At 47.0% G+C, this 14,969-nt stretch overlaps 1 protein-coding gene across 3 annotated transcripts in view; it reads left to right on the plus strand.

The window, feature by feature from the left end:
• The window catches only part of LOC140385100 (zinc fingers and homeoboxes protein 2-like), a 56,256-nt gene that overhangs the window by 17,069 nt on the left and 24,218 nt on the right, over positions 1-14,969 (plus strand). For 2 of the 3 annotated variants that reach the window (XM_072466920.1, XM_072466919.1), the window contains one exon: positions 4,073-4,161. The exons of the other annotated variant lie outside the window; for it this stretch is intronic. The gene's annotated coding sequence lies outside the window, so the exon portion shown is untranslated. The remainder of the gene's footprint in view (positions 1-4,072; positions 4,162-14,969) is intronic. 3 annotated transcript variants of the gene reach the window in all.

Genomic DNA, 14,969 nt, shown 5'->3' on the forward strand with positions numbered 1-14,969 from the left:
AGTAATTTGCATGGGACTGATTTCCACCGTTGTTGAGGTGAATCAAGTGATCACTCATCATGCAGACACTATCAGAGAGGGCAACATTAATTCACAGCCATTTCAATTTCTCACAAAGTTTTTCTTTGTGTGAACATCTTGCCTCTCCTGACTCTTGCTGGAACTTCGTTTCGCAGATACCTCTGATGTCTTGCCCCATTGACCCCAGGTGGGTTTTCCATCCACAGAAAGCTGAGGTGATCCAATTCTCCCCTGGCCTCCACACGCTTTCACAGTGGAAGTCCGTGTTAAGCAATCGGGATTAAGAACCTCGCTGTGCACCGTTCTGGTTCCCTTATCCAAGGAACGAGGAACTTGCCTTGAAGGGTTGCAACAAACGTTGACTAGGCTGGTTCCTGTGATGGTTCTGAGGAGAAATTGAGTAGACCGGGTCTATGTTCCCTCGAGTTTAGGAGAATGAGAAGTGGTCTCAATGGAACATATATGCTTGGCGGGGTAGATCCTGGGAAACTTTCCCTTGACCGAGGGACCGAGAACACTGGGTCACAATCGCAGGATGAAGGAGGTTGAACATCAAGACTCCGATGAAGAGCCATTTCTTCACTCGCGGGGGTAGTGAAGATCAGCCAGTTCTTGAATGGTGGAGAAAACTCAAAGGGCTGAATGGCCTTAAACCCCCCCCCCCTCTTTCTTAACGCTGGCGAATTCTTCCTCTTTCCCGGTGTCTTTTCGCTCGGGAATTTGAAGCTAATCATAGACATCTGCTCACGTGGTTAAATTCAACGCAGACCCTGAATGGAATTTCCACTAGTTGGGGATCCAATGGCTGGAGATCATGGGTTTTAAATGGTCACTAATGTGGATCGAGGTTAGGAAAAGTTTCAACGTTTTTGGAAAGCTTGGCTTTTGTACTACGCTGGACCTAGAATAATTCTTAAAATACTTACGGAACGTTCCCTATTTTAGAGACACGACCACTAATGCAAAATGCTACCCCTTTTTTTTTTTTTTAAAAAGCCTTCCGTTATGGAGATCTCGATTTTCAACAGAATTAGTTGAGAGAAATTCAACTCTGCTTTCTGTGATTATATATTTAAAGAAACCAGATTGCTGGTGCAACTGGTCCTGATGGTTTTAAATGCTTTTTTTTTGTTGGATGGGAGGGGGGGGTGAAATTGAACTATCCGATAATTTAAATTATGCGATATAAATTACACAGCAAAGCAGGGATTTACTGCTCCATCGTGGTGTTTAAGTATAATTTGAGTAATTTTTAATAAAGAAGCAAGACTTTTGTGCATCCAGTCTGAAGCTGCTTATTTTGCTTATCTTGTGGTCTGAAAATGTGAGCAGTGCACTTTAATCTAGTCGATACCGTTACCAACTCCCTTCCCTGAGATACTAAATTCAGGGCTGTAAGATTGAGAGGAAAAGCAGCTCCAGATATGTTTCCGCCTTTAAACGCTGCCACTCTAATCCACTATCCGGTAAACACGTCTAAGGGCAAAAGCACGTGGCTTCTTCAATTTATCTCCTTCTCGATTGTCACCACCAATATTGGCATCTTGCAGCTTCCTTCTATTTCGTTTGGCAGTAGCATGAATAATGGTAGTCACTGTGAAACAAAAGCAGAATTGTGCTTGGAGGGACCGTGCTCAGGTTTTTAAAAACAGAGTATTGGGAACATTTTATAAGGTCTGTTGCGAGATGCAGTGGAGCCAATTTTGAGGAGGACACTAAAGAGTGTGCTGTGTATTATTTATGGACGGCGATACAAAATGCAAGCGGAATGATGTTGCTAAATTGATCCAGCTCAGAAAACATTTCAGCAGAAACGCTGATTTACTTGTGGTCATTGGATTGTTGGTACGGCCCGCGTTCATTAACCATTCCTACTTGCCCTTAACTGACTGGCTTGCTAGGCCATTTTAGAGTGCATTTGCGTGTCTGGAGTCCCATATTGGACAGACCGGATTAAGACAGCAAATTTTCTTCCCTAAAGGGCATTAGTGATATTGCGATCTCTATAGAGACCAATATCCTTTAAAAAGTGACTGACTAAAAGAACCATGCAACAAGATTTGGGGTTTTAAGACTTTTACTGCAACAAACAAACTATAAGCAACTGTGACTAAATGCTATTTTGTCAGCAATTTACTCTAAACAAAAGAAAATAATTTCCTCTTTAACTTACAACGTGACTGAAAATCTCCTGCTACGGTTATATGTTAGTGTCCCTTAAGTTGACACTTGATTCTCCAGGAAACTGCCTAAAATTATTCTCGGTTCCCACTGGCTTGCTTCATTTTTCCTTTCCCAGGCAGGTAACCTCTAATCCCAGAACTGACTTTCACTGAGGGTTATTGTGGCAATTGCTTTCCTCTAGCCCAAGCTGGGCAAGTCTTCTAGCCCTTAAATCCCCAAGAAAGTGATCTCGTCATTTTAAACTTGATCCCTCATTTGCACTCTGTGCAGTGACCAAAAGAATCAACATTTTCTCTGCTTAATGTGCAGGACTGGCTGCTTCTATCTCATTATCTGTCTCTCAGCTGCACAGTATCTGTCTCTCAGCTGCAGACAGTTTCTAAGATACCCCTGAAACACTCAAATCCCTGTGATCCAATAACAATATTGGCTGGCTATGGACTCTTCCCTTCCCTTATCTCCATGATAACGTGAATCAAATGAGCCATGTGTGCAGGTGGAAGTGCGATCCCCTAGACCCCCTCCAACTCCATTCTATCTTGGGATTACACAGGCAGTTCAAAGTATAACCATTTATAAAACCTGACCGCTCCCTGCCAGAATTGGAAACTAAGTCTATCCACAGCCAGCACAACTAAGTCTATCCACAGTCAACTGCTACCATTGTCTACGGCGGTAAACATCTTGACCTTCTTCCCAGTAAGATGACATGGGCCCCCTTTAATTGACCTTCATCAACAAAACTGCGGAGGCTTATTGTCGGGTGGAATTTGAAGCAAACTACTTCATTCCTCCATTTTACCGTAAGCTAACAATCTTATAAACTTTATTGCTATGAAAACCAATAGGTATATTTGACAATCTGGTAGTTTTGTGGTCGCCTTTACTGATAGATTTTCATTCATGATTTAGTTCATTAATTGAATTTAAATTTCCCAGCTGCCAAGATGGGGTTTGAGCCCCGTGCTCTCCAGATCATTGGTCCAAACATCTGGGTTACTAGTCCACGAACATAATCAATATCCTAGTGTTTCCCGTCAAGAACAGACGACTGAAGGAGCATTACTCGCTGATTCTGCTAAGCTCACTGATCAAAGTGCTGGCTATAATCCTTTCAATGTTATAGGTTATTGGAAGCTATGATAGCCCCTGTGCTAGTCCATAAAACCCAAATATCTAAATAACCGATTACAATAACACCACTTTTCAAAAGTAGGTTCAATGGCAACCTGATTGGCTCTAAACTTAAATGAAACATGTACAGGACAGTGGAGGAGCGATAACTGTCACAAGCACGATAGCACATATGGGCTTGAATGGTGGCTCCTGTATTTGTATGCATGTTTGAATGGTTCTATGGCGATGAGAGCTCACTAGATCTTGGATGTACCGCATTGCAGTATGGCACTGTCTTGACCAATAGGCTCGGCAATAGGCTTTCAGCTCCAAAGCACCGCAGCCATACTGCAGGAACTTCCATCGAGGAGTCTCCTCTGATGCGACAGTAGCTGTTCAGAGTAGAATTTTCCCTTGAACAAAGTTCTGCTCCAGTGACAGCAGCAGTGTGAAGTAATGCAACCGTCCCATTGTTCCCATTCATGAGATCACAGAAAGCTGACGTTGCAACAAGCAAAGTTCTCTACAAAATGTCTGCCTCTAACCAGCAGCTGTAAGGCTGGAAACGGGGGGAGAAAGATGTAATCTTGGAACATGCTAGTATGTGAACCTATAATCTTTCATGGCTTTCAGAAGTATACTGTGACAGAAGAATAGAAATGGGTTTTGGAAATTAATTTCAATTCATGTATATAAAGTTGCATCTTGTAAGTAAGTTCTCCCTCCAATTAATTGGGATTCTTTCTCTTAGTAATTATGAGTCCTGTCATCTCTTGCTGATAACACGGAACTGGTTCCATCACAGACTTGAGGAGAAGAGCAGATTAAGAGTATGAACAGGTAGGATTTTTTTCTTAGTGTCTAATTGGCCCAATATGGATTACTTTCTTTGTTTAAAGCACTGTTTCTGTTGTAAACATAAAATGGCCACATTCTCCCCGTGTCTGCGTGCGCCTCAACCCACAACCCAAAGATGTGCAGGGTAGGTGGATTGGACCACGCTAAATTGCCCCTTGATTGGGGAAAGAATCATTGAGTACTCTCAATTTTTTTTAAAACCCATAAAATGGCAGACAGCGAGGTGCATGTACACTTTATCTAGCACAGGGAACTTTTTAAATTGTATGTCTTAGAATGACCCCACTATGAGCAAGTGGAGGTCTTGGGGCACAGTGGGTGGTGTCCTTACCTCTTGGGCCAGGAGCTCCAGGTTCAGGTCCCACTTCAGGGCCTGGCGGCGGCAGGAGGCGTGTTAATAACGTGGCCAAACGGGTTCATCGTCGTCCTGTAAATCCTTTAAATCTGCCTGGTGGCAAACGAGAAGAACGACAATTTCCCGGCCAGCCGCACAGCAGGAGGCCGCTGCAGCACTTTGGCAAAGATGATCATGGACCAATCCAGTGTAAAGTCCGGGTTTGTCAACTTACGGGTACGGTAGCTGAAGGAGGCGGGCAATGAGAAAACTGAAGCAATTTTCTTTTTTAAAAAAAAACGTATTTGTATCCTGCTGGGAGCTCAGGTTTTAGTCAACGTCACCAGAGCCGTGACAAGCAGATGCTTTCACAGAAAACCCAAACCCGCCTAAATCGATACAAACATTGTTGATTTCCCCTTGATCACTGGTCCAAATGGTTTTGTGGTTTGACATTGAGCAGGGCAGGCAAAGCCCCCACCCAATAGGAGTGGAGTGGCCACTACTATTTCCCCCATCGCACCTGGCTGGTTCTTCGATTGGGTTCGGGGGGGTGGGGATTGTTTTTTTTTTTTAATAAATATTTTATTGAAAATTTTTGGTCAACCAACACAGTACATTGTGCATCCTTTACACAACATTATAACAATACAGATAATAATGACCTTTTTTATATAAACAAAAAACAACAAATAAATAAATATTAAATAACAAAAATGAAAACTAGCCCTAATTGGCAACTGCCTTGTCACAGGCTATACCCCCCCCACCCACCCCCCACCCACCCCCCCCCCCCCCCATCCCTCCCCCCCCCCCCCCCCCCCCCCCCAAGTCCTGGGCTGCTGCTGCTGCCTTCTTTTTTCCCCCATCTATCTTTCCGCAAGATATTCGACGAACGGTTGCCACCGCCTGGAGAACCCTTGAGCCGACTCCCTTAGGACGAACTTAATCCGCTCTAGCTTTATGAACCCCGCCATATCATTTATCCAGGTCTCCACCCCCGGGGGCTTGGCTTCTTTCCTCATTAGCAATATCCTGCGCCGGGCTACTAGGGACGCAAAGGCCAAAACATCGGCCTCTCTCGCCTCCTGCACTCCCGGCTCTTGTGCAACCCCAAATATAGCCAACCCCCAGCTTGGTTCGACCCGGACTCCTACTACTTTTGAAAGCGCCTTTGTCACCCCCACCCAAAACCCCTGTAGTGCCGGGCATGACCAAAACATATGGGTATGATTCGCTGGGCTTCTCGAGCACCTCGCACACCTATCCTCCACCCCAAAAAATTTACTGAGCCGTGTTCAGTCATATGTGCCCTGTGTAATACCTTAAACTGAATCAGGCTTAGCCTGGCGCACGAGGACGACGAGTTTACCCTGTTTAGGGCATCTGCCCACAGCCCCTCCTCGATCTCCTCCCCTAGCTCTTCTTCCCATTTCCCTTTTAGTTCGTCCACCATAGTCTCCCCTTCGTCCCTCATTTCCCTATATATATCCGACACCTTACCATCCCCCACCCATTTCTTTGAGATGACTCTGTCCTGCACCTCTTGTGTCGGGAGCTGCGGGAATTCCCTTACCTGTTGCCTCGCAAAAGCCCTCAATTGCATGTACCTGAATGCATTCCCTTGGGGCAACCCATATTTCTCGGTCAGCGCTCCCAGACTTGCGAACTTCCCGTCCACAAATAGATCTTTCAGTTGCGTTATTCCTGCTCTTTGCCACATTCCATATCCCCCATCCATTCCCCCCGGGGCAAACCTATGGTTGTTTCTTATCGGGGACCCCCCCAATGCTCCGGTCTTTCCCCTATGTCGTCTCCACTGTCCCCAAATCTTCAGTGTAGCTACCACCACCGGGCTCGTGGTGTAGTTCCTCGGTGAGAACGGCAATGGGGCTGTCACCATAGCCTGCAGGCTGGTCCCCCTACAGGACGCCCTCTCTAATCTCTTCCACGCCGCTCCCTCCTCCTCTCCCATCCACTTACTCACCATTGAAATATTAGCGGCCCAATAATACTCACTTAGGCTCGGTAATGCCAGCCCCCCCCTATCCCTACTACGCTGTAAGAATCCCTTCCTCACTCTCGGAGTCTTCCCGGCCCAAACAAAACCCATGATGCTCTTTTCTATCCTTTTAAAAAAAAAAAAGCCTTCGTGATCACCACCGGGAGGCACTGAAACACAAAGAGGAATCTCGGGAGGACCACCATCTTAACCGCCTGCACCCTCCCTGCCATTGACAGTGCTACCATATCCCATCTCTTGAAATCTTCCTCCATCTGTTCCACCAACCGCGTTAAATTTAGCCTGTGCAATGTGCCCCAATTCTTAGCTATCTGGATCCCCAGGTAACGAAAGTCTCTTGTTACCTTCCTCAACGGTAGGTCTTCTATTTCTCTACTCTGCTCCCCTGGATGCACCACAAACAGCTCACACTTCCCCATGTTCAATTTATACCCTGAAAAATCCCCAAACTCCCCAAGTATCCGCATTATTTCTGGCATCCCCTCCGCCGGATCCGCCACATATAGTAGCAGATCATCCGCATATAAAGATACCCGGTGTTCTTCTCCTCCCCTAAGTGTTCCCCTCCATCTCTTGGAACCTCTCAGCGCTATCGCCAGGGGCTCAATCGCCAGTGCAAACAGTAATGGGGACAGAGGACATCCCTGCCTTGTCCCTCTATGGAGCCGAAAATATGCCGATCCCCGTCCATTCGTGACCACACTCGCCACTGGGGCCCTATACAACAGCTGCACCCATCTAACATACCCCTCTCCAAAACCAAATCTCCTCAACACCTCCCACAGATAATCCCATTCCACTCTATCAAATGCTTTCTCGGCATCCATCGCCACTACTATCTCCGTTTCACCCTCTGGTGGGGCCATCATCATTACCCCTAACAGCCTCCGTATATTCGTGTTCAGCTGTCTCCCCTTCACAAACCCAGTTTGGTCCTCGTGAACCACCCCCGGGACACATTCCTCTATTCTCATTGCCATTACCTTGGCCAGGACCTTGGCATCCACATTTAGGAGGGAAATTGGTCTGTAGGACCCGCATTGTAGCGGATCCTTTTCCTTCTTTAAGAGAAGCGATATCGTTGCTTCAGACATAGTCGGGGGCAGTTGTCCCCTTTCCTTTGCCTCGTTAAAGGTCCTCGTCAGTACCGGGGCGAGCAAGTCCAAATACTTTCTGTAAAATTCAACTGGGAATCCGTCCGGTCCCGGGGCCTTTCCCGTCTGCATGTTCCTAATTCCTTTCACCACTTCTTCTACTGTAATCTGTGCTCCCAGTCCCACCCTTTCCTGCTCTTCCACCTTGGGAATTTCCAGCTGATCCAAAAAATCCATCATTCTCTCCCTCCCATCCGGGGGTTGAGCTTCATACAATTTTTTATAAAATGTCTTGAACACTTCATTCACTCTCTCCGCCCCCCGCTCCATCTCTCCTTCCTCATCCCTCACTCCCCCTATTTCCCTCGCTGCTCCCCTTTTCCTCAATTGGTGTGCCAGCAATCTGCTCGCCTTCTCCCCATATTCATACTGTACACCCTGCGCCTTCCTCCATTGTGCCTCTGCAGTGCCTGTAGTCAGCAAGTCAAATTCCACATGCAACCTTTGCCTTTCCCTGTACAGTCCCTCCTCCGGTGCTTCCGCATATTGTCTGTCCACCCTCAAAAGTTCTTGCAGCAACCGCTCCCGTTCCTTACTCTCCTGCTTCCCTTTATGTGCCCTTATTGATATCAGCTCCCCCCTAACCACCGCCTTCAACGCCTCCCAGACCACTCCCACCTGAACCTCCCCATTGTCATTGAGTTCCAAGTACTTTTCAATACATCCCCTCACCCTTAGGCACACCCCCTCATCCGCCATTAGTCCCCATGTCCATTCTCCAGGGTGGGCGCCCTCCTGTTTCCTCCCCTATCTCCAAGTCTACCCAGTGTGGGGCATGATCCGAAATGGCTATAGCCGTATATTCCGTTCCCCTCACCTTCGGGATCAATGCCCTACCCAACACAAAAAAGTCTATGCGCGAATAGACTTTATGGACATAGGAGAAAAATGAGAACTCCTTACTCCTAGGTCTACTGAATCTCCACGGGTCCACACCTCCCATCTGCTCCATAAAATCCTTAAGCACCTTGGCTGCTGCCGGCCTCCTACCAGTCCTGGACTTCGACCTATCCAGCCTTGGTTCCAACACCGTGTTAAAGTCTCCCCCCATTATCAGCTTTCCCATCTCTAGGTCCGGGATGCGTCCTAGCATTCGCCTCATAAAGTTGGCATCATCCCAGTTCAGGGCATACACGTTTACCAAAACCACCATCTCTCCCTGTAATTTGCCCTCACCATCACGTATCTGCCCCCGTTATCCACCACTATAGTCTTTGCCTCGAACATTACCCGCTTCCCCACTAATATAGCCACCCCCCTGTTTTTCGCATCCAGCCCCGAATGGAACACCTGGCCCACCCATCCTTTACACAGCCTAACCTGGTCTATCAGTTTCAGGTGCGTTTCCTGTAACATAACCCATCTGCTTTAAGTTTCTTAAGGTGTGCGAGTACTCGTGCCCTCTTTATCGGCCCGTTGAGCCCTCTCACGTTCCACGTGATCAGCCGAGTTGGGGGGCTTCCACCCCCCCCCCCCCCCTTGCCGGGTTAGCCATCATCTTTTTCCAGCTTCTCACCCAGTTCCCACGCAGCTGTATCACCCCAGGCGGTGCCCCCCCGCCCATCCTCTCCCGTACCCACTCCCCCCTTTCCCCAGCAGCAGCAACCCAGTAATTCCCCCCCCCCCCCCCCCCCCCCGCTAGACCCCCCGCTAGCGTAATTACTCCCCCCATGTTGCTCCCAGAAGTCAGCAAACTCTGGCTGACCTCGGCTTCCCCCCGTGACCACGGCTCGCACCGTGCGACGCCCCCTCCTTCCTGCTTCTCTATTCCCGCCATAATTATCATAGCGCGGGAACCAAGCCCGCGCCTCTCCTCGGCCCCCGCCTCCCATGGCCAACGCCCCATCTCCTCTCCCTCCCCACCTCCCCCCATCACCACCTGTGGGAGAAAGAAAAGTTACCATACCGCAGGATTAGAACATAAAACCCCTCTTCGCCCCCCCCCCCATTCGCCCCACCACTTTGTCCAAACGTTCTTTTTCATACTCCACTCATTCCAGTTTTTCTTCTACAATAAAAGTCCACGCTTCATCCGCCGTCTCAAAGTAGTGGTGCCTCCCTTGATATGTGACCCACAGTCTTGCCGGTTGCAGCATTCCAATTTTATCTTCCTTTTGTGAAGTACCGCCTTGGCCCGATTAAAGCTCGCCCTCCTTCTCGCCACCTCCGCACTCCAGTCTTGATAAACGCGGATCACCGCGTTCTCCCATTTACTGCACCGAGTTTTCTTCGCCCATCTAAGGACCATTTCTCTATCCTTAAAACGAGGAATCTCACCACTATGGCTCTGGGAGTTTCTCCTGCTCTCGATCCTCGCACCATAACTCGGTACGCTCCTCCACCTCCAACGGACCCGTCGGGGCCTCCGCTCCCATTAACGAATGCAGCATCGTGCTCACATATGCCCCGACGTCCGCCCCCTCCACACCTTCAGGAAGGCCAAGAATCCTCAGGTTGTTCCTCCTTGCGTTGTTTTCCAGTGCCTCCAACCTCTCCACACATCGTTTCTGGTGTGCCTCCTGTATCTCCGACTTCACCACCAGGCCCTGTATATCGTTCTCATTCTCGGCTGCTTTCGCCTTCACGACCCGAAGCTCCTGCTCCTGGGTCTTTTGTTCCTCCTTTAGCCCTTCGATCGCCTGTAGTATCGGGCCAACAACTCTTTCTTCATTTCCTTTTTTATCTCCTCCACGCAGCATTTCAAGAACTCTTGTTGTTCAGGGCCCCATATGAAACTGCCACCTTCCGACGCCATCTTGGTTTTTGCCTGCCTTCCTTGCCGTTGTTCCAAAGGATCCGCTGCAATCCGGCCACTTTCCTCTCCTTTTTCCATCCGTGTCCAGGGGGAACACCCTCCTGGTTTACCGCACAGTGTTTTTAGCCGTTAAAATTGCCGTTGGGGCTCCTATCAAGAGCCCAAAGGTCCGTTTCACAGGGAGCTGCCGAAACGTGCGACTCAGCTGGTCATCGCCGCACCCGGAAGTCGGGGTGGGATTGTTAAGAGTCAGGGCAATAGCCCAACCGTCAAAGGACTTCATTAACAAAATAACTAGGAGTGCAACTGGCTGGGTTTAAAAGCAGAAATGTAGTTGCCGTATCCTGCCAGGAGAGCGAATTTCTTTGAGGGATCATCTCAACCACATAATCCAGACATAAACAAGGCTACATGACTGGTTCAGAAATGTGCCTAATTAGCAAAGGGTTCTGAATCAAAGCAACGGCAATTTTAATTCCCGAAAGCCCGCAGTAACTGTTTTGGGGATGCTTATTAGCTTTGAGGTGTTGAACAATCTCTTTGAGTTGGAACTGGAATCTCTGAAGAGAACCTTCTGGTGAGGATTAGTTAACCATAAGTTAGCGAGACTATTAAAATAACAACTTCATTTGTCTGAACAACGTTTTTTTACAGAGTCATCTTAATTCCGCTACAGCGGACCATTTGTTCCTTGCTTAAGGAGGTCAATATAACGACTGTAGAGATGTAGTACGAATGAGGTTCACTTGGTTTGCTTTCTGTTTTTAGTAAATTTTGTTTTCGGTCTCCTCCTGGTGTCTCTGCCACTCACAACAATTTGGAGGATTTTGTGAAGACCTGGGATAAATCTAGGAGCTGCACTAGTCAGCAGAATAGATTTATTTTTTTTGTTGGGAATACATGCTGGAACCCCAAACCGAGAAGAGGGACAGTACAAATCCCTCATTACAAGGAGCTGTGAGCATAATATGAAATATCAAACTGGAAACTCTGGAACTGGAAAGTTATTAAGTTCAAGAAAAGGATTTGCACAGGGTAAAGCATTAAATATGGCCAAATGCTGAGCCAGCACCAGCTAAGCTAATTTTATTGGACTAGGTCAAAACTTAGTTCCAATCAGCCACATTTCTGATTTTATTTTTTACGAGGGCACAATTTCAATTTTGTGAAGAAATCTAAAGCTGATGGTGATGTTAGAGCAGGGTCCAACTATTGTCTTGCTTTTGGCACAGAGGTTTCCATTGTTCACATCTGGTCTGAGTTCTATCTGGTGAAGTCAACTTCGGCTGAATTGAACAAAGAATAAATGAAAACTGACACTGATTCGCTCCTCGCCAGAAAGCTGAGTTGAGCTATTTGCAACAATAGCTTGCATTAATACTGGCACCTCTAACACCGCAAAGCATCCCCAGGAGGGTTATCAACGTAAAAACGTGGAATATAGGAGCAGGAGTAGGCCATTCAGCCCTTCGAGCTTGCTCTGCCATTCATTACGACCATGGCTGATCATCCAACTCGATCGCCTCATCCCACCTTTTCCCCCATATCGCTGCGCCCCAGGTGCTATATCTGATTGCTTCTTGAAAACATGGTATTTTGGCCTCAACTGCTTTCTATGGTAACGAATTCTACTGGCCGACCACTCTCTGGGTGAAGAAAGTTCTCTTCATCTCAGTCCTAATCATGCAAGGTGTGACATCGAATCAACTTGGGAGGAGTGACCAAAACCTTGGTCAAAGAAAGAGATTTAAAAAAAGTAAATGCAAAGAAAGACTTTTTTTAAAAAGGTATAAGTTGCTGTAGTCCGAGATTGCTGCTTTCCCCTTTTGAGGAGGAGAGCTGTCTGGTGGTGATTTAATCTGAGGGTCACCACACCTCAGACGAGGGGCAAGGTTGAAGAATAACCTCAGCTGTCACAGAAATTGAACCCACGCTGCTGGCCTCGCTCTGCATCGCAAACCAGTTGTCCAGCCCACTGCCCTAAACTGGCTCCCAGTCTATTTCAAAGCAATAGATTTTAAGGGGGTCTCATAAAGAGGGAAAAATGGCATGGAGTAGTTTAAGGATGAAATTCCCAGGTTTACGGGCCAGGCAGTTGAAGGCAGTGCCAGAGGTGGAGTGACTAAAAGCAAGAGGCCTGGATTGGCGAAGCAAAGAGATCTTGGAGGATCATGGGGTTGGAGGAGAATACAGAACTAGACAAGAGGCAAGGAGGCCATGGGCGTTGGTGGGGGGGGGGGGGGGGGGGGGGGGGGGGGGGGGGGGGAGATTGGAAACCAAGGTATTGAGAATTAAAAATTGAGATGTTGCTGGGCCAGATGTCAATACTGGTCAGCAGGCACAATGGGTAGCTGGTTTATTCGTGGTAACACCTCAATACAGATGTCGAAAGAAAAAATGGTTTGATGGGTTTCAATTTTGGGTCATTTAAAAGAAGTATTGATTTGGCTGGTGTCGAATATAAACTACTTAATGCACGGTATGGGAGGGAAGCAGCAACCCTGGCTCCCAGTAACCACAATCCACCGTCTTAATAATTCTCAACCCCCTCTAACCGTTACCCCAAGACCTATATTACCATTACCGATTGAGAGGGGAGGGGGCAGACCATTCAGCCCATTTAAGATCATAAATCTAGAAAAGATCCCAAGTCTCCCACCCACCACCAATTAAATGATTTTCAAGATATTACATGAACTACCTCGATACTGTATGAAGACACTCCTGACGTGACATGCCCAAAATTTGTCCTTCGCCTTCTTGAGCCTGCGTCTCCCATCGCATTATCAGCCTCTGAGTCAGTAGACCCTGGGCTTGAGTCCCGCGTCAGGGACAAAACCCAGGCTGACACTCCCAGTGCAGTACTGAGGGAGTGCTGCGTTGTCAGTGCTGCCGTCTTTGGGACAAGACGTCTGTAACTGGATGTAAAAGATCTCGCGCCGCTGTTTGAAGAAATCTCCCTGATGTGATGGCTGATGTTTATCCCTCACCCAACATTATGTAGGTTATCTGGTCACTCTCACATTGCTGTTTGTGGGAGCTTGCTGTGTGCAAATGGGTTTCCCTGTTTCCTGCGTTGCAACGGTGATTGCATCTCAAATATTTAATTGGCTGTGAAGAACACCATTTATATGATGTCTTTAATGTAGTAAAAGGTCCATGGCACTTCATTGCTCTAAGACAATCCTGCGGTTATGAAAGGCTCAATGTAAATGCAAGTCCTTGCTTTATATTCTTAACCTGAGGAAGTGTTCTGGATTTACCCTCTCTGTTACATTGTTGCATTAGAACATCATCCTGAAACAGGTTATTTTGCCTTCTGACAGATGCAAATGACATGCTCTTATTTCTTTGTCACTCTTCAATAAAAGCACAAAGAAAGACACTTATTGAGACTGGCAGGTTATGCTAAGTAACTCTCCTAGTGTGATTGTTGAAATTCACTTGCCATCAAGCAGTGCTTTGCACAAAATTGAACTACCTGTGGCTTGGCCACTTTAACATTGATACCTGTCAGCCAGCCAATGACTTATTTTGTCATTCTTGGTCCCCCGAGTAAGCAATCCACAATTCATAACTTGCAAACTCTTCCCCTCTTAGTGGGAGCTTATTTCTTTATTCCTGTGACTCCGCAGTATGTTTCTGTTGAACACCCACTTAACTGTGTGTTCTGATGTATCCAGGCAGTTTGGAAAAACCTTTGTCTTATTTTGCTCGAGCTGTGCTTGGCGGGGTTAAGATTATTTTCTGTGACGTGCTCAGTGAAAATGGAAATGTAAAGTGGCAGACCCGCCACAAAGTGAGTGTGGCGATTCTTTACAATTTGGCTCAAGCTGGCTGCATCTGCTACAGGACTTGACTGTTGGCTTCAGGGCAATGCTACTTCGCAGTTGGTTCACTGCAAACGCAAGACCCGTAAAAATATATTCACTTCCCTTCCCCCCCCCCCCTCCCCCATCCCCTTTTAATTAGCAAATAACAAATCTATTTAAAAGTGAAAGTTAGCAGTAATAAAATATTCAGTTGATCTGCCTTTAATCCAAAATATGACGTTAAAGAACATTTCTCCGTCATCTCGTTTTCTAGTTGCTACTAGAAAATTTAAAGATTAATTGACCACTTGCAGAATTAAGGGCGGGCGGTGGCGCAGTGGTTAGCACTGCTGCCTCACGGCGCAGAGGTCGCAGGTTCGATCCCAGCCCCGGGTCGCTGTCCGTGTGGAGTTTACACATTCTCCCCGTGTTTGTGTGGGTCTCGCCCTCACAACCCAAAGATGTGCAGGGTAGGTGGAATGGACACGCTAAATTGTCCCTTAATTGGATATTATTAAAAAAGAATAAAGATTATTTGCAACGCATTCAAAGATAAAAGATCTAATGAGGCCTAATACTTTATTATTGGTTTCCTGCCATTCCAAAATAATTGGCTTCGAATTAGGATACTCGTAGAACACTTTACAATTGAACTTGGCCTTTTGGATCTTTGTTTTAACTTTTAATCTTAAATTCAGGGTGTTAATTAGTC

This window comes from Scyliorhinus torazame, chromosome 11 (assembly GCF_047496885.1).
Source record: "Scyliorhinus torazame isolate Kashiwa2021f chromosome 11, sScyTor2.1, whole genome shotgun sequence".
Lineage (NCBI taxonomy): Eukaryota > Metazoa > Chordata > Chondrichthyes > Carcharhiniformes > Scyliorhinidae > Scyliorhinus > Scyliorhinus torazame.